The 20,558-nt window shown below is 39.3% G+C and overlaps 1 protein-coding gene across 2 annotated transcripts in view; it reads right to left on the bottom strand.

The window, feature by feature from the left end:
• The window catches only part of PRRX1 (paired related homeobox 1), a 95,869-nt gene that overhangs the window by 35,804 nt on the left and 39,507 nt on the right, over positions 1–20,558 (bottom strand). The gene's annotated exons all lie outside the window — the stretch shown is intronic.

Genomic DNA, 20,558 nt, shown 5'->3' with positions numbered 1-20,558 from the left:
CCAGCCAGCTGATCATTTTATAGGCCCTGGCAAAGGTTTTCAAAGGGACTTATATTGCACAACAGCTACTCACTTTAATGGGATTTGTGTGGTTCAGTCCCTGTAACCTTTGGAAAATTGAAGGGAAGCGTAATTGTGAAAGCCACTAAAAAGTGTATGGCTTTTACTGGAAGCCCAATGAAAAGTAGTGAAATGAGGCTATGGCATTCATCTGGGTCTCTCTGTGCATACTTAGCTCCAATCGCAATTAAGGCGGCGTCCTTTTAATGGGCCCCCTGATAAATGGCACGTTGCTCCCTTAATTGGAATGGCTGCATGGGCACAGATTTGACTTTAGTGCATTTAAGTGACCTCAAACACAGGATTAGCAGCACCCCCAGTGCCATTTATACAGCACACCTGGCCCTCTCCACCATCAAATCACAGTGGTTTACAAGCATGACCAGGTCTCTGAAAGTATATGTTTCCGACTGTGCAGTTCTTGTTCACTTTGAGATGCTTTTGAGCCCTTTTATAGCTTACCAAACAAGGAATTAGGCTCAGTGGTCCTTGATGTGTATAGCTTTTTTTCTTCTTTTATTGTATTTCCATGAAATGTATACACCATTTTTTAACCAAAGGAATCTGCCTGCCTGAATCTTTGAAAATTGAACTGAACTCATTACTTGGAGGGAAAAGACCATATTTGAACATGGAAATTGCACACTTGTTTGGAATAGAAAAGTCTGTAGAGTATGAAAGTGTTTGTTTTTTTTTTCCACTCATACTGGGGCCAATGTGGTATAGTGGAAAGGGCATTGATCCAGCAGTAAGGAGAACATGGATTCTGGTCCTAGCTCTATCACTTACTACCTAGGTGACCATGGTGAAATCACTTAACCTCTTTGGTTCTTGGTTTCCCTAACTATCAAACGATAGGCTTAAAACTGATACCATATAAGTTTCTGAGTAGGTATGAAACCTTTCCAAACCTTGAGAAAGACATATTATATACAAACATAATGATTTCTTTTCATTTAAAAATAAATCCATTGACACATTTAACTCAGAAGCTGAATCAAGGCATTAGATAAGCAAACCTGAGGCCTCCCAGTGGTTTTATATGAATGACAAAGTTCACAGAATTTGATTTTTCCAGCAATGAGCTTCCCTAAGCATAAAATAACCTGATGGTTTTGAAGAAGATTGTTATATGACCCATTTTTCCTATTTTCTCTTTTTACTTTCACCTGCTCCCTTTAGCCACTCCTGGATCATGCATTCTTCCAAAGCAATACAAATTATCATATGATTTATTCTCTCTTGATCTTTCTTCTAGCCAATCAGTAAGCAGCTATTAAATCTCAATTGTTTATCAGGCACTATAGTAAGTGTTGAGAACACAAAGGCAAAGGTGACACTCCAGATTCACTTCTTTGAGAGGGAAAACAACAATAGCTTGTCGATACCCAGATTGGATGCAAAATTGCTAAGCATTAAGACTTGATCCTCAGTCTTTTTTCCCCCAGATGAAATCTCATTGGCTCTGGAGTCAGAGGCTGGGGTTCAAATCACTTCTTTGATGCTACATATGTGACCTTTAACAAGTTATTTAACTTCATGGGGCCTCAGTTTCTCTATCTGTAAGATGAGGGTGTTGGACCAGACCAGGTCTGACTCAGGTCCCTTCTAGTGTTAAGTCTATGATAAACCATGTTATTAGTCCTATCTTATTCCCTGTGGTAGTGTTTTCTATATGACTATGAGACTGTTAGGCTATAAGTCCATCTGAGAAAACTTGTGCCTTTGCTTGATTACAGTATTACTGGTGCTCAGGAAAGACTAACTAGCAAGCAGAATTCTCACCCTAACCAATGAATGACTTGTAAAACCTCTTCTCTTTGACAGAGATGGCCATATTCAAACCTAAGTCACTCCCAGCCCCTCTATAGTACTGCAGATGTTTCATCTGAGAGGTCTCTTAAAAGTTTACGGCTACAGGTATGACTGGCCTTGTACACCCAACCAGATGCAGTAATGCTGAACTTCATATTATTATGGAATGGTATTTTGGAAAAACTAGTTTGCCTGTACCCATAATCTGGAGAAATGCTACCAGAAGAGTTTCTAGGAGACTCCACCCACCCAAGTTGCTTGTCATTTTGTCTCCAACCCTTGTGTCACTTTCCTTTAGTTTTTCTGCAAATGCTTACTTTATCAATCCGGTGGAACAAATTCCAAGAATTCCCACCAGTCACATTAGATTTGACCCCAGCCTGGACCATTCTTGCTTTCAACTCATAAAGTCATAGAATTTCTGAGTTGGAAGGGATCTTGGTGGTGATTTCATCTAACCCATGCCTGGAAAAGAATCTACTCTATATCATGCTCAAGAGATTTACTTTTTTTTTTTTTAAAGACCTCCATTGAGGGTGGACCCCCTACCGCTTTCCATTCCTCTTTTGACTCAAAGAGATTAAGTGATTTGCCCATGTTCACACAGATATAGGGGAGATAGAATCCTCAGTCTCTCCTTGACTAAGGATTCAGGGAGGTGTTCTTTCCTCTGTATGAGTCAAGCAGTCAAATAGTATTTATTAAGCACATACTACGTAGCAGGCTTTGTTTTAAATGCTAGGGATACAAAGAAAGGCAAAAGAAACAGTACCTGCTTTAAAGGAGCTCATTGTCCAGTGAAACATTATCTCATTTGATCCTTAAAACAAACCTGGGAGGCAGGTGCTATCATTATCCCCATTTTACAGATGACAAAACTAAGACAAAGTCACATAGTTCAGTCACATACCCAGCATCACAAGTTTCTGAGGCTGGATTTGAACTCAGGTCTTCCTGACTCCAGGTCCAGCACTGTATCTACTATACCATCTAGACCATATTATTTCCTCCAAAAGTCTAGTCTAAATTCATCCTGTGGAGCCTATATCTTCTGGGAAATCTAACCTGACCATATCAGTCCTCAAGACCTACTCCCTCCATAGAATTCCTGTGACATCTATCTATCTATCTATCTATCTATCTACCTATCTATCTATCTATCTATCTATCTATCTATCTATCTATGCCCTTCATTTGGCTCTTGGCATATTATACTTTGTATTGATATTTATCCTTTCTGAATAGATGCCCTATAATTGAGAAAAATAAAATATTATTAAGTAAAAAATAAATTAAAATTAAAAAATGAATAAATGCCCTATTCCTCCAACTAGATTGTAATCCCTTCAAGGACAGGAACTGTGTCTTCTAATTCTTCTTATTCCCAACCTCTAGTAAAGTGTCCTATATAATAAAAAAAAGATGTTGATGGTATGAATGAGATATTCAGAGTACTTATTTTTGACCCCTGACATAAGAAGACAAAAGCCCTCAAAGACTGAGTCTGGGACCAAAAAAAAAAAAAAACCCTTCTATGTTTGGGAAAATATAACCTTCATCTTTAGCCTGTCTTCTCTTCTAGTGAGTCAGTTCAAGTCACAGTGGTTTCTGTTCACTTTGACTGGCAAAGGAGCTTGGGCCAAAGCCTGGTTAATTCATTCTCCAATCTATGGGAACATTACTCTCTGCCAACCACACCTAACTCAGTCTTAATTGGACAGCCACTTCCTCTCTAGGGATATGTGACGGTTTTTTAATAAAGGAAGAAACCAATGGACAAAGGTCATCTAAGCAAAAGTGCTCATTTCAGGCAAAACCCCCAAAATATCTTTGTGGAATAATGTTATTCCACTGACTCATGTCACTTCTGTGGAGCAGCCCAAAAGGACTCCTTGTTAATAAACTCTGTCTGCCTGGAATGGAAATGTATGAGTAATCACCATGTCATGGTTGCTCATGTCATGACTCTTGCCTCCATATTCCCATAACCTGAAAGTCGCAAGAGTTATTCACATTGCTCAGCTCATGACAGGAAGTAGCAAGGACACAGGAAAGGACTTAAAATGCTTGTGAATTACCCAAGATAAGAGGAAAAATAATGAGGAATGGAGTTTGTCCTAGGATAAGGAGAGTGGTTTGGCAGAGCTATAATTCAAACCAACCACCTCCATCATTTCAGTCAATCACACCAGCCAGGGCCTTGCTTTCAGCAATACTTTCCTATACATCTAGACACATTCCTTTGAGACCTATTTGGTTTTTTTCCAGATTTCCCATGTTTTCCCAAGTACTGCCTTCCTCCCCTGAACACACACACACACACACACACACACACCTTGCTATCATTTCTTTTAAGGAGGACTGGCCAGAGATACCATGGCACCATGGAAAATTCTAAATCAGTATACCTTTATTTATAAAAATACAGACATTTAATTTCTTTGTTTTTCCATGTCTTCTCTTCTTTTCTCCTCATCTGTTCCAGGTACAATGCACAAGTTTATAGCAATGAAGTGAATTCTCTTTTGACCCTACGTATTTCATAAAACATCTCAGGGAGAAATTTGCCAATGTTAAGAATTGGGAAGTCTCTTTATGAAAAAAAAATAAAAGATCGCTTTGTCATTAGATGAATAGGTCATAGGCTGTGCTTTAAGAGATGATTACTATATACTAATAGTTAGGATTTATATAGCACCTTAAGATTTGCAAAGCACTTTACAAATGTTATCTCATTTGATCTTTGCAACCTTATGAGGTAGGTGTTATTATATCTCCATTTTATATATTAGAAAATGAGGCAGAGAGGTCGAATGACTCACCCAGGAACACACAATTTGTAAGTTTCTGCAGCTGGATTTGAACTCCAGTCTCCCTGATTCCAGGTCCAGTACTCTATCCACTGCACCACCTAGCTGCTTCACAACATATTTGTACATAAATGCATGTTGCTCTTCAGTCATGTCTGGCTCTTTTGGGGTTTCCTTGGCAAAGATACTGGAGCGGTTTGCCATTTCTTTCTCCAACTCATTTCACAAATAAGAAAACTGAAGTAAACAGAGTTGAGTCTTGCCCAGAGTCATACAGCTAGTAAGTGTTTGAGGCCAGATTTTAAGTCAAACACCAATCTTGTGACTCTGAATCTAATATTCTTCCCAACTGTAGCCAAGTGCTCCATTTTCCTACTGAAGGGTATTATCCTCTCTTAACATCTAAGATCCAGAGCAAGGCTGGCATAGTGAACAGTGAAAGGCGACTTTGAAGCTGAGGTCGCCTAAATTCAAATTCTACTTATTACACATACTGAATATATGACTATGGACAAGTCATTTAACTTCTCACTGGCTCCAAGAAACTCTAAAATTATGAGGTTATCATAAACACTCTAAGACTATGCAGATTATTAGATATCTGCATCTATGGAGGGAGTTTCCCCACATTGATGTAACCATAGGTTGGGACTATAAGGAAAAATAAAGGTTTTGTGCCATATTCACCTGTGTTAGCTTCAAAAGTTTTGCCATAAACACTTATTATATTAACTATACTATTAGGCTGTATTCCTATAGGTTACCATCTCAAATGGTAGCAGAATTGATAATAAGATTGCTTGCACCCATGATAAATATGAACAACTGAACTCAGTACAAGTGGACTAATGTCTGCCCTCAGTAGGAGGAAATTCTGGTCCCATGGTGAGGTGGAAAGAGACTGAGGATTATCAGAAGTAGACTACTTTGTGCATAAATGAACAGAGAAGGGCAGAGTAGAAGAAAAGCTCATTCTAGCTCTCCATCTATTAACTTCCTATTTTAACCAAGTGTTCTTAATAACTAGGTGTAAGGCTCTATCATTTCTTCTAGAATGCAAGTAATGTCAGTGCCCTGGAATTAGACACACCTAGACACTGGAATTAGGTCACCTCACCCTAGTTGGGGCTTTGAGTGATTGTCATGGTCTATCTGAGAAACTCTAATACCAAGAGGAAAGAGATGATGGCATCTGGAGCAGCAGAAATCACCAAAGCTCACCTTCTGTTTGCTATAGCTAGATCTTATTTACATGTTCATAGGGACATGTTGCATCTGGGCCTCAACCTTTTCATCAGTAATATGAGAGTTTGGACTAGATAATCTCTAAGATCTCAACTCTAAATCCTATGAGTCTATGATGTTGGTTGTTTGGAAGAGCATATGGTCATGAAAAAAGAAACTGGATCTGTAGACAAGAGAAATCCGGTTGGAATTCTGGCTGTGCCACTAAGTAACTGTATGATCTTGGGTAAGTCATTTCATCTCTTTAGGCCTCAATTTACTCATCTTTAAAATGAGGAAGATGAACCAGATAACCTCTAAGACCCCTTCCAGCTCCAAATTTAAGATAAAGGATGGTTTGAATATATTTGAGTGATAGTGAGTGAGTCAATAGTTTGACCAGCCTCAGGAAAATCTACGTATATCAAAGCTAATGCATGGTCAGATAAAGAATTCCTATGGTCCAGTAGCCATGTATGCTTCCATAGAAGATGGCTACAAGGTGCCATCTACATTGCACTCCTTTATTATTACTATGCCCTGAGAAAGATCCATTCCTAATAATATGCAAGTACTGATTTTCTTTTAAATTAATCCTTTAGAAAACCTCAGAACTTTGAAACTCTATAAGTAGACTATTTGAGAATAGAGGAAGGAGAAAGGAAAGAAATTTTATTAAAAAAATCCAAAACCCTAGAAAAAAATTTTACATTTCAGAGAGGAGCTTGGGAATTAAAAATTGAGGCATTTGTATATGTTCATGTCATCCAGTTCAGAGAAATCATTAAGAGCCATGGTCCTCATAATACAAAGGATATCTCAGCCAGCAGCACTCAAGGTGGCCCATTCCAGGCAACAGGTTCAAACTGCTTCCGGGAATGGGCCACCAAGATTGCTTCTGGCTGAGATGTCCACAGCATTGTAGGCACCATGGCTCTTAATGATTTCTCCAAAATGGATGACACAGTCAAATGCAAATGCCAATTTTTAATTCCCAAGCTCCTCTCTGAAATGTAATATTTTTTCCTAGAGTTTTGGATTTTTCATAAAATTTATTTCAGTGCTTATATGCTATCTCAGGAGATCCTTGCTGGGTAGCTGGGGATTGCTGATTACCTAGGCTGCTGCTGACTGTATCTGATAACTCACTTCAACATATAATTTTGTACATATGAACTCCTGACAATGGCTCATGAGATGCCACTGCCAGCTGGAGTCAGCCGTAAACAAGAAACTTATTCTCAATAGATATTTCATATGTTTAACATTTAAACAAACAGACGTCAAGAAGCCAGAGAATGTCAGGCTCCAGTTCAGGGCTTTTGCCAAGTTCTGCTGGTTGTGATTACCAAGGACTAGATCAATAGGGCCATAAATTGTTGTATGTTGCACACAGCTGGGAGAGCAGAAAAGGGGCTGAGAAGTGAGTTGAGGCATTAAAGGTGAATCACTGGTGGCAAGAATCTTCCTTTCATTACTTTCCAAGAGGCATTATATGAAGACTATCCCACTCAAACCCAAATAGTATGTGGGCCGCCTTGGAACCAGTTGTAGACCTAGGCCACTAGGTATGTTTTATGAGTCCCTCCAGAAAAAAAGAACATCTTGTCAGAGCTGGAAAAATGATGGCACAGAGGATCCAGTAACAACAGAATCTGGGCCTGTTAGGTAGATTCCAGGCCAATGCTCCTTCCAAGGGCAGAATATTCAGAGAAACAATGTGTTCCCCAGACAGAGCAAAGTCTTTCCTTAAGCCTGGGAGTGAATCACTGTGCTTTCTATGGACTCAAGGACATTAGGGGTGCAGGTCTCTTAGGGAAAATCATTTGATCTTTTGTCCCTTTAAAAAGAGATGGTGTGACTACACATATATAACCTATATCAATAACCTATATCAAATTGCCTCCCTTCTTAATTGTGGGGGGAGAACAGGGAAAGGGAAGGGGGAAGTAAGGGAAAGAATTTGGAACTCAAAATCTGAAAAAAGAATGTTAAAGTTGTTTTCCATGTAATTGGAGAAAATAAAATACTAAATTAAAAAAATAAAAAGAAATTAAGCAAGTGGGGCACAGAGATATCAGGCAAGAAAAAGGAAGACACTAGGTTTCCTTGATGTTCCAATTTCTATTAAATTCATAGGACAGCCAAAGACAAGCTTTCATCCCATTCTATAGAATGAATGCAGTGACCAAAGGCCAATAAATTTATTACATCTTGTGTACCTTCCTTAACTTTTGGATATGATGGATATTGGAAATCTGTTTTTCGTGGTATCAGGCCAAAACTTAACCACAGCCTAGAGATTTTTTAGCCCTAAGGATAAGGGTTGGAAGCCTCTGTTTCCCACTACATTCACCAGACAGCTTGAGAAAGCAGAATTCCATTTAAGAAAGGCATGTGATTGTGGTCTGAACCTCTAAGGATTGGGAGGAGTTGGTACATCTGAATAATTCCAGTAACACTTTGAATTTATGTGGCTCCTTTCTTCCAAGGAGCATGGAGCACCTCATATGTGTTATCTCATTTATACTCAAAATGTGCCTTCAAAACAAAACAAAAGAAGTAGGTTACTCTTGTCCCCGTTTTATACGCAGGGTAACTAAGACATAGGAAAAAGACCTACTGTTTCTGCACAAAATCAGGGTAGGAAGAATTTTCATTAAAACCCTTACCATTTAGTGGACTCTTTCTGAAACAAAAGCATTTCCATTCATCAAACATTTATTTATACTTTAGCCCAACCGAGCTCTTTCTTTTCCAAAATCCAATAGCACTTTGGCACTACACAATATCTATCATCCCGTAATACTCTGATTCTTTCATGTCGGCGAGTCTTGTCTCCCTAACCAGAGCAGGGCAGTGCAGTGTTGTGGAAAGAGCACTTGATTAGAATACTGATTAGTCAAATGAACTGGGCCATAGTTTGCATACTCTATTCCCTTCCCTTTCTTGAAAATCAAGACATGTTCCAGCTTTCGAGAAAGGAGAGAGAATGGAGTCTGTAAACTCTAGTGCTCTGAGCTTGACTTTGATTACCTGAAAAAATTCTGGAACACGTCATTCAAGTAGTAGTTAGTGAAGGAAGGAAGAGGGGAGGAAGCATTTATTGAGTATCTACTATGTGCCAGGCATTGTGCTAAGTGTTTATAAATATTTTCTTATTTGATGCTCACAACAACCTCGCAAGTAAGTGCTATTATGATCCCCTTTTACAATTGAGGAAACTGAGGCAGACTTTCCCAGGGTCACACAGCTATTAAGTGTCTGAGGCCAGATTTGATTTCAGGTCTTCCTGACTCCAGGCCCAACGATCTACTCACTGTGTCATCTAGCTGCCTAGTGAATATCCAAAAAGAAAAGTGATCAAAAAGAGTCGGAAAGTCAGAAATGGTAAGCTAATCTCATTTCCTGTTTTCAACAGGGCCAGGGATACATTTTAGATGTAGTTTATTGAGATTTTAGAAAATCCCCTTTCTCTCCTGTGACCCTGCCACCTCCTTGGTGCAGGTTCTCACCAGCTCACATCTGGCTTAAGGTAAGTCTTTCAGGTTGGGAAGGAGTCCCTCCATTAAGTCTCTCCCCAGCACAATCCATTCTCCACACAGCCCTCAAATGGTTCTTCCTGAAGCATGGGTCTAGTCATGTCATTCCCCTCCCCATTCAATAAACTCTAGGGACTTCCAGGATCAAATGTAAAATCCTCTGGCTTTTAAAGTCCTTCGTAATCTGACCCTTCCTACCTTTCCACTCTCCTTACACCTTATACCTCTGCTTCCTCTGTGATCTAGTGAAACTGACCTCTTGAGGTTCCTCCCACAAGACACTCCATCTCCTACTTCCAGGAATTTTCCCCACATTGTCCCTCTTGCCTGGAAAGTCCTCCCTCTTCTCTGCCTCCTGGCTTCCCTTAAGTCCCAGCTAAAATCCCATCATCTCCAGGAAGCCTTTCCCAGTCCTCCTTCGTCTTAGCACCTTCCCTTTAAGACTACCCCCCAAGTTATCCTGTACATATCTTGCTTGTATATCGTTGTTTGTATGTTGTCTCCCCCATTACACTGTGAATTTCTTGAGAACAAGGATTGGTCCCCCCCCCCTTCCTTTGTGTCCCCAGCACTTAGCACAGTATCTTGCACATAGTAGGTACTTAAGAAGTGCTAATTGGCTAACTGACTACAAATTGATACGTGATCTAGAAAATCATGTAGTCAGATGGATTAGAAATTGGTTGGATGGACAAATCCAAAGAGTAGTCATTAATGGATTGATATCCTTTTGGAAGGTCTCCAGGGGAATGCCCTAGGAATCTGCGCTTGGCTTTTTTTTTAATCAGTGCCTTAAATAAAGGTGTAGATGACACGTTTATCAAATTTGCAGCTAATACAAACTTGGAGGAAATGCTAAACACAGCAGAGGATAGAAGCATGATGCAAAAAAGGGCTTGACAGGATAGAATGTTGAGAATATAGGTAAATGTGAAATCTTTAGCTTCGGCTTTAAAACATCAACCTCCTAAGTACAATGTTAGGGAGGTGTAGTTAGTACTTTATCTGAAAAATATATGGGAATTTTAATGGACTGCAAGAACAGTTATGAGTCAACAGTGGGATGTAGCGGCCAAAAGAAAAAAAAAGCTGATGTCGTTTTAGTGATCTTAGAAGGTGATGAGACATATAGTGCTCAAGAGGAGAGAAGTGATGGTTTGTTTCATTCTATTCTCTTTTAGTCAGACCACATCTGACCACATAATGGTCAGTTCTGAAATTAATACTTTAGACAGGACATTGAATAGCTGGAGAATATTGGGAGGAGGGCAACTTGAATGGTGGAGAGTCTCAAGATATGAATCTGTTGAAGGAATTGAAGGATGTTTAGTTTACAGAATGAAAGATAATATTGCCTTTTAAGTACTTGACCTCACTAAGATCCTGTGATTTTGGACTAATGACGGTAGCATTTATATAGCTTTTTAAAGTTTGCAAAGCATTATATATGTGTATGTATATGTATGTGTGTGTATGCGTATGTATACATATGTATATATATACATATATGTGTGTGTGTGTGTATGTATGTATATATGTTTTATCTTCACAATAGCCCCATGAGGTATTACAGATACCATTATTCCTCTTTTACCAATGAAGAAATAAAAGCACAATTAATATTACAAGTGGGATTCCAACCTAGGTCTCTGCTGACTCTGAGTTCAACATTCTTTTCAATACATTACCCCTCAATTCAAAGGCAGGACTTCTGAATTCTACCCCTGGCTCTGTCATTGACTAACCATATGACCTTGAGCAAAAATCATGTGGTCACATAATTCCAGAGCTAGATTACCTAGAAGTAATAGGATCTGGAGCTGGAAGGAACCAAAGTCCAATCAACCCCTTTATTCTATAATTAAGGAAACTGAGGCCTGGAAAGAGAATGTAAATTGATCATGGTCACTTCTGAGGCATCAAATTTTTCATGTCCAAACATTTCATCCTCAAGAGAAACTTTTCCAAAATAAAAGTTAGTACAGGAAATGAAATATCTATTAATATTGCAAGTTTCATTTGAATAAAATTATATTCTGTGGATGAAAAGAACAGAGAAAGAAGGATTGTTCAAAGTGATCAGAGGCATTATTTGTCCTCTGAGATAAAATAATTTAAAGGTATTTTGAACCAAACATTTCATGTATATTCAATCCTTCTTCTTGCCAAAAAAAAAAAGAAGAGATAGAATTAGACTTCCCAAATTCTTGTAAAATTATTGTGAACACACAAAGTGTCTGAGGCTAGATTCGAATCCAGGACTTCTGTCCCAGACCTAGTGCTCATTCCAGTGTGCCACTTAACTGACTAAGAAAAACAGACTAATTTAGATACTTCCTCACTTAGCCTATTTGTTATCAAAAAAGCTGATCTGCTCTTCCTGTACATAGGAACTATGCACAACTTCACAATACCGATTTTACAGGGTGGAAGGACATTGACAACTAGGAGATCCTTGAGAGAAACAAGACCTTGTTCATCCTAAGAAGGTAACTAAGAATTGGATTCATATATTATTAGAGCAAGAAGGGGCTTCAAAAAACATTTAGTCCCATTGTCTCATTTTTACAGATGAAGCAAGTGAGATGCAGGGAGATTAAATTAATTGCGTAATATTGCACATCTGGCAAAATGAGTATTGTACTAATGTCTCCTGATTCTGAATCAAGTGCACTTTACATTATACCGTATTGCTTCTTCTAAGGACTAAGAAGAAAGGGAACTTTGACCATAATCCAGAAACCTACAGTTAAATGGTTCAAATCATCCAAAAGTAGAATGAGCTACTTTAATAGAGAGCTAATCAATGGTATTTATGATTTTGAAGATATATTAACTGTTTCTGGTTAGAGGGTATTAAAGAGATAACTGACCATTTGTATTGGGAGAAACACACCAGAATGGGGGCTTGAGTTAATAGCATTAGAAAGATACACCCAATCCCTCAGGGGTATCCCTAGAACCGTAAGAGGGAAGATGTAGCCAGCCAGCCTCACACTCTGGGGATATGACTCATCACTTTGAGTGAGAGTTGGGATAAGGAACCTCACAGTCTATAAAGGCTATAATAACTTTCCACTTTTCCTTGGGGCAGCAGTTAGCACTATAAATCCCACTTTAGTGGTTACAAAAAGCTCTTCTATGCATGAACCCAAGTTACTGAAGCAGCAAAAGGTGAAATAGAACACCAACAGTAATTTGTGACTCAAACTCAATGAATAGGCTTTGGGAAAAGGTTTTGCCAAACCATCCCAAGTATGTTTTACTACTCCAAGGATCACACACTCTCAGAGTTGGAAGGGACTTCAGAAGCCACCTAGACCAAGGTACCTGAAAAAGAAGCCTGTCTTCAACATCCCTGAGAAGTGGTCACACTAAAAGTCCTTGGTGAACACATGAGCTGAGAGTGACTTGCTTGTTTCAGAAAGTAGAAGTGACCTATAGGTGTTCTTTATTTTAGGCAAATTTGTTTCTACCCAGCTTGGGAGATATAAAAGCAGGAGGGGGAAAAGGATGCAATGACCTAAAAAAAAAAAAAAAAGATTCTTTGTTTCACAAAAGTTTAATCAAATGATTGTTTTAATCAGCTAGCTTAACTAGCAAACTTAAAATAGGATTAGATTGACATTTAAGTTTCCAGTAGGTTGTAAATCCAATTCAGCAACAAAAAACAACCTTTTAAACACCAAGTATGTGCTAGACATTAGATTAAGTGATAGGGATGCAAAGGGGAAAAAATAAAAATCGTCCCTACCTTCAAGGAGCTTATATTTTACTAGAGGGGGGGAAAAGCCCTACACACAGATAATTAAATGCAAAATATAGACAAAGTAAATGGAAAGTAGTACCCCATTATATCAAGCAAGGAATATCCCTATGAGGAGAGAGAGAGAGAGAGAGAGAGAGAGAGAGAGAGAGAGAGAGAGGGAGAGAGAGAAAATGGGTGTGTGTGGGTTGGGTAAATAGTATAGTAACCCCCAGAGGCAGCTAGGCGGCTCAGTGGATGGAGCACTGGGCATGGAGTGAGGAAGACTAGAGTTCAAATGTGGCTTCAGATATTTACTAACTGTGTGACCCTGGGTGAGTCACTTAACCTCCATGTGCCCTAATCCATTGGAGAAGGAAATGGAAAACCACTCCAGTATTGTTGCCTAAAACAACCCATGGACAGTATGGTCCATGGGATCCCAAAGAGTCAGACACAACTGAATGACTGAACAACAATCCCAGATCAGTTCCGGGGTTGGGGGAAGTGATTTCCGCTTACTTCCACATTGACCATTGCCCACCCTCCTTAGGTCTCTCCATTCTCCTGCCCCTTTTATGACTTCCCCTCCCAGACTCATGAGTCAGACATAACATCTTCTAAGTCAGTGCCCCTGACTTGGCCTCCAAAGTCTTGGTTTTACCTAAATTAACAAGAAGGACAATTTCTTTCTGCTTCTCCAGAGTAGCTGCCTGAAAACTGGGGTCCTGGAGTGCACTGGAAGGGTAGCCTGGGATATGTATTTGAGAACCTGAAGAAAATCCCATTAACTCCAAGAATCATCAATTACTAGCCTATAATTGGTGTTGGATATGTGTATAATTTTTGTTAATACAGTTTATTAGATGTTTGCTGAAGAAACATAAATGTGTTTAACACATAGAATAGAGTATGAGGGGAGGGTGGAGGGGAAGCCTTTCCTGTATGGAGATTGGCAGCCAACTGCTTAAGCATTTATCTCCTGCACAAAATGCACTCTGTCAGGCAAGCTGTGACTAACAATAAGCTGAAAAATGGGCCCCAGACTTCCACTGTATTTTATTTGGCAGCAGGGGATGGGGGATTAATCCTCAGCACAAAGTATTTGCAACTGGCATCAGTTAAACAAGAAATTACAACCTTTAAAAGCCCTATTTATCATTAGCTGCAAAAGCACAGACTTCACCCTCAATTACATTGACACTGGATTAGGGGGCCATCAACACGGCAAAAGGATAACACTGCCTCTTGGCAGCCAGCAGGACCTGCTGAAGGGAGGATTATGAAATTAAAAGCCCAGGATCTTTCTCAAGAGACACCTCGACCCTTCCTCATACCCGTACCCTTTTCTTTACCCTGCACTATAGTGCCTTTGGCTCCCTCCCCCCACCTTGCCATCTCTTCTCACAGAGGCTGGTGAATTCCCAAGCTTTCAGCATGGGCCTCAGGTCCTTGTGAAATGGCCATTATTCAAGAATAGCCAGTCAAAACAAATCACTGACAGGTAAGTGAATAGCTCCCATTGGCTCCAGCCATGCTATAAACACCCACTGGTGATAAACTTGAAATTATGGGCTTGGCTTTTAAAAGTTAAATAGACGAGGCCATGCTTGCTCCCTCTCTGCTGCCCTAGTTGACATCATTTGGTCTGAGCTGCATGATCTGAAGATGCTTGTGTCAGTGAAGGGGGTGGATTTTAATAAGTGAAAGATCTTTGCTCTCCCTTTAAGAGAAACTTGAAAGAACAGGATGGGGATTCAAGCCTTTTCATCCAATCCAATCCAACATGCATTTATTAAGCACCTACTATGTGCAAGACACTGTGCTAAGTGCTGGGGATAGGAGGACAAAATGAAAAATTCCTGTCTGCAAGGAGTTAATATTCAGTGGCTCACTGAAGGCTCATTCAGATTATATAAACCTAAAGAACACAGACACAGAGCTGGAAGGGACCTTGGGAGTCATTCAGACCAACTCTCTCATTTTAAAGATGAGGAAACTGAGGCCCACTAGCAGAAAACAGCAAATCTAGGCATCAAACGCAGGTCGTTTAATTCCAAATGTACAATGGCCATTCCCCTCTAGCTCTGCCTTTAGGTCAAGGGTTCTTAACCTGGGGCCCACAAACCCTCCAAGCCCATGGTCCGTGGAGAGATTTTGGAAAGCCTGTGAAGTGGGAAGGGAGTGGGGATTCCATCTTTATTTTCTCTAACTTCTAACTGAAATGTAGCATTTTCCTCAACTATTTTTTTAAAAGAATTTAATCTGAGAAGGGGTCTATACATTGTACCAGACATGGACTCCAAAAATGTCTGACATTAAAAAAGTTAAGAACCTCTGCTTAAGAACTTAGAACATAGAGAGGTCGTTTCTAGCTCTAAATGCTCTCATCTTCAAAGCCAATGTGTTCCATTCTTTTGAATCTTCTCTAACTATTTTTCAAGTAGAGGACCACTGTCAAATGACAAAGGCACATTGCATTGGTTCTCCCAATACGTTTGCAGATTGGGGCTAGACTTGGAGTCAGGAGATCTACGTTCAGATCTTCACTCAGATCTTTTCTGGCTGTGTGACCACAAGCAAGTTACAACCTCTCAGAGACTGCGTTTCCTGATCTGTGAATTGGGGATGATATTTACTCTGCCTATCTCACAGGTTTGTGAGTGGAATGTTTTGTGAACCATAGAATGCTAGAAAATGTGACTTATTATTATTATTTTAATATTATTTACTATATATTTATTCTTATCACTCAGTTGAATTCAGCGTGACTGAGTGGAAAATTCATGGGAAATAGTCATAACACATGAGCTCTGGTTCCAACTTTGTCAATTACACTTCCATGTAACCTCAAACAACTTCTTTAACTTCTGTCAGCCTCATTTTCCTCCACCATCTGTAAAATAGAAATCATGATAACTGTTTGATCTACCTCAAAGGACTATTGTGAGGATCAAATGAGTTAATGCACATGAACACACTTCAACACTATAAAGAGCAATATAAATTAAGCCACTGGTATTATTTTAGTCATTCCTCGTTACAATAAATTACATTATGAAAGTAATATGGCATTATGGGATGACTAGTGTCTTAGATGGTATATGATTGGAAGATGAAATACTTTTATTCCTTGAACTTTATGACTTTTTAAATTTCATATATGTGTATGAGCAGCAGTGGATAGAGGGCTAGCTTCAGAGTCACAAAGACTTGAGTTCCAATCCTTTGTCTGATAACATTCTAGCTGGGAGACCATGGGCAAGTCACTTAACACCCTGACTCATCTTAGTTACAGATAAATTATTGATCTACGCACCAGTATTTCCTGATTCCTATGAAATCAAAGCTCCAGACCTCATCTGAATATGCATAGATTGGTGGAGATGGGTGTATAAGAGCATATTTTTACCCATTAAGGTCCTGTCTACAGTATGTATTATCAGGACTGGAGAAGTCAGCACACACTTTTGTTCTTTCCACAATGGTCCAGTGGAGTCCATGAAGAGTTACCAGTTAAGGATAATCTTTTCCAAGAATAACCTTATTTAGCTCTATTAAGCTGGAAGAGTGTGCCAAGCAGATCCTCGGTCTGAAAATAATCACATTTTATTGATGCTCAACATGAACTCACTGAGCTAAATTAGGGCTTTCATGTTGCAAGCCCCAGACCCGTTTACTGAGTGGTAAATGTTCTCCCTCTGTGTGTGAGAACTTTACTGTTTCCTTCCTCTGACAGAGCCCATACTTATATTCAGAGAAAGGGGCTCAGAACACATCTAGGAGGACTCATTTTATTTGACAAAGTTCCTTAGTTTAATCTGCTGTAGTGGGATGGTTAAAATTTTATAAATTTTCAAAATGGTTCCCCTCCAGCTCTTAAAAATATTTTCATGTAAATAAAGATACCCCTTCCCCCATCATCCCCAACAAATTGCAAAATGTTTTGCTTGCCTTTTTTTTTTCTATCAGAAGGCAATTTATAACTTTCAGTGACTTAGGTATCCTTCTGTAGAAAAGATTTTAAAAAGCTTTACCATATCCCATGTGGCACCCTACCTCAGGGCAGCATGTTACCTTGTCATTTCATGGCAACTGCTACACAATATAGGACAAGTAGCTATTAGGCAGAGAAGGTCATACCGAGACTTCAGAAGTTGTTAGTCCATGTTAAAGCCACATTACTAAAGGTTATGCGGAGTAGTGGATAGAGTGCTGGACCTAGAGATCTTAGGAAGATCTGGATTCAAATCTTACCTCAGACTCTTCCAAGCTGTTTGATCCTAGGCAAGACCCCTATAACCTCTCTGTGTATCATTTCATCTTCTTCAAATGAGAGGTTTGGTTTCAATGCCTTTTAAGGACCCTTCCTGCTCTAAATCTGATTCTATGATGTACAGATTGTGATTACTGTGTTTATGAGCACATTGAGGAAGTAAACTCACAGATCTAGAACTCTGGAGGAACTCTGGAAGCTAAAATGTAAAAAAAAAAAAAAAAGTTCTAAAGGCACTATTAATTTGAAAAGCATCCCGGTTCAGAGCATTCTTTGTATAGGCTGAAAAATCCCCTATTCCTGTAATTTTCTCCCTCCTCACCTCTACCACCCCATTTTCTGGTCTCTTTTAATGATACTGTCTTCTCTCTGCAATTATATTCAATTTAATCTGTATATATCTTGTTTGTACATAGTTGTTTTCCTGTTGTCTCCCCACATTAGCTTGTGTGTTCCTAACATATATACATATATGGGGGTGTGTGTATATATATATGTATTTATATATAGAGATATATACAGACACATATATGCACACATATTCATATACATATACATATGGCTCTCTCTGGTTTCACACCTACTCATATAACTTGGAATAATAGAAAAGGACTGAACTGAAACAGGCTTCAAGTAGCAGTTCTAACATTTACTAAACGTATCACCGTGGATGATTCACTGGACCCAGCTAAACCTCCATTTACCTTCTATAACATGGGCAAGATAATAATTGTACTACCTACCTCATGAGGTCATCGTGAGGATCACAAGAGGATCTGTGGTTACAAGAGGAACTATATTGCTATATCATTGTTATGATGATCTCTGGATGCCAAATGTCAATGCAGACAACTTTACTTCTCGGCAGAAAAAAAATGTATAAAGATTTAACCAAATTGGGGGCGTGGGGGTGTCATACAAAGTGAGATTTTTGCATCATTTCTGATTTCAGTTATCCATTCTCCCATTAATGTACGCAAACCAAGGTATGGATCCATAGTAATACCCTTGTTTCCATAAAAGTCAGCTTGTACAAACAAATGAAAATCAGTAAAGTTAACATCAGAATTACAAATGCCTTAAAGTTTAGCATAAAAGAATATCCTAGTATAGATAGGAATTCCTCATGCTTATTTTCCTTTTTTTAAAAAAAAGATATAATACACCCATACCCAGTACCCATAATGAAGTCTGTCCATGGCTATTTCCTGTGAAGTGGGAATAACTCCCACTGAATGAAAAGTTCAGTCTCTCTTCAAATAGCCATGGAGCCTCATGCATGTTTTTTCCTTCTGCCATATGGCCTGAGACCTTTCATGTGTAATTCACTCCCATGACCCCTATTCTACTTAATACTTTGAGTGACCAGTGCAGGTGAGATCCACATGTTTCTCCTGTCTTTTTTCACTGGATTTTTGACATAATGTTCAAGTTAAGGCCAGGGAATATCAAGCGCTGATACTTGTCCTCTTTGTTTTAATGCTAAGGCCTGGACCAAGAGATATTTGCAGCTATGTTCTTTCCACACTAAAGCATGTCCAATCCAATTTATCTATTTAGAGTCGGGACTGGTTGGGGGAGGGGGAGGCTGGGGATGGTTTGGGGTAATAGCCATGGGAAAGACCTAAACTATTCTGATGATCTGTGCAACTACTATGGAGAATGCAGGAAAGGCCTAAGGGAAAACTGAATGTCAAAAAGAATGACAGTAAGAAATAAAACTAAAATATAAAAGCAGAAAACAGAGTAAACAAGATGGAATACCGGAGTGGGGAAGGGGGAAGCACCTTATAGAGTCATTCATTCCTTTAGTGAAGAGTTATAAAGCAATTACCCTGTGCACTGTGGTGGTGGGGGGAGGGAAGAGATACAAACTGGAGATAAGACAGAGTCCCTGCCCTCAAGGAACTTACAGTCAAGTAGAAGGATAAGGCGACAACAACAACAGCAACAAAAAGGTAACTATGTGGAGGACCAAACTTGGGATTTCATCAACATAGGACAGAGATTCTCAAAGTGTGGCATCACAGAGGCCCTTTCAGGGTCAAAATTATTTTATAATAATGTTAAGATGTCTTAATTTCTAAAATAGTAAATATTGAAAGCTATACCCCACATAAACAAAAGCCAGGCATGGGGAGTCTTCAATAATTTTTAAGAGTATAAGGGGGTCATGACACAAAAAGGTTGGTCTGGAGAACTCCAAGTAAGGAAACTTCCTCTAGCAATGCAGATCAGTACCTTCTCTGAGACTTATAGTCTTAGTGGCTTGCCTGGGGACGTTGAGAGTTTAAGTAACTTGCTTATTTGCTTGTGGTCACATAGTATGGGTCAGAAGTAGGACTTGATCCCAAGTCTTTAGACTCTTAGAGCAGAACTCCACCCATCATGATGTGCTACTTCTCTTAAATCCATCAAAGATATTTGAGCAAAGGAGTAGTATGATGAGCTTGATGCATAACAATTAGTTTAGTAGCAGTATCCAAAAATGGATTGGCTGCAAGAGGTTGGGAAGAGGTGGGAGCAGAGGCAAGAAAACCCTCTAAAAGAGGTAAAGAAATTGCTCCAAGGTCACTCCAAGACCAGCAGCCTTTCCACTGTACCATGCTTTGAAAAGAACAAAAGCACCATGAAAAAGCAAGGGATGTCCCCACCTCTGGGTCCCTTACCTCTGATAACTTTTGCCTTATTTTGCCAGGATCCAGATTTCCATGCTACTTCCCCATCTGCCTCTAGTTACAGCCACCCCACAGATAGGAACATCCATCCCCATCAGCTTACCAGCTCCCCTTTATCTGTTGTCTTCCACTATTATAATGGAAGCTCCTTGAGGGCAAAGCTTATCTTGCTTGCCATATTTGTATCCCCAGTGCCTAATACAGTTGCATATAAATGCTTAATAAAAGCTCTGTCTACTTATATACCTACCTACCTACCTACCTGTTGGTCCATCTGCTCATCTATTCTTCCATCCATCCATCGATCCATTGATCCATCAATCCATCTATTCATTCATCAATCTATCTATCTATCTATCTATCTATCTATCTATCTATCTATCTATCTATCTATCTATCTATCTATCT

The sequence above is a fragment of the Vombatus ursinus genome, unplaced genomic scaffold (assembly GCF_900497805.2).
Source record: "Vombatus ursinus unplaced genomic scaffold, bare-nosed wombat genome assembly UNPS02014789.1, whole genome shotgun sequence".
Classification (NCBI taxonomy): domain Eukaryota; kingdom Metazoa; phylum Chordata; class Mammalia; order Diprotodontia; family Vombatidae; genus Vombatus; species Vombatus ursinus.
Note: the sequence above shows the minus strand (reverse complement) of the source record. Positions and strands in the feature narration are given on the sequence as shown.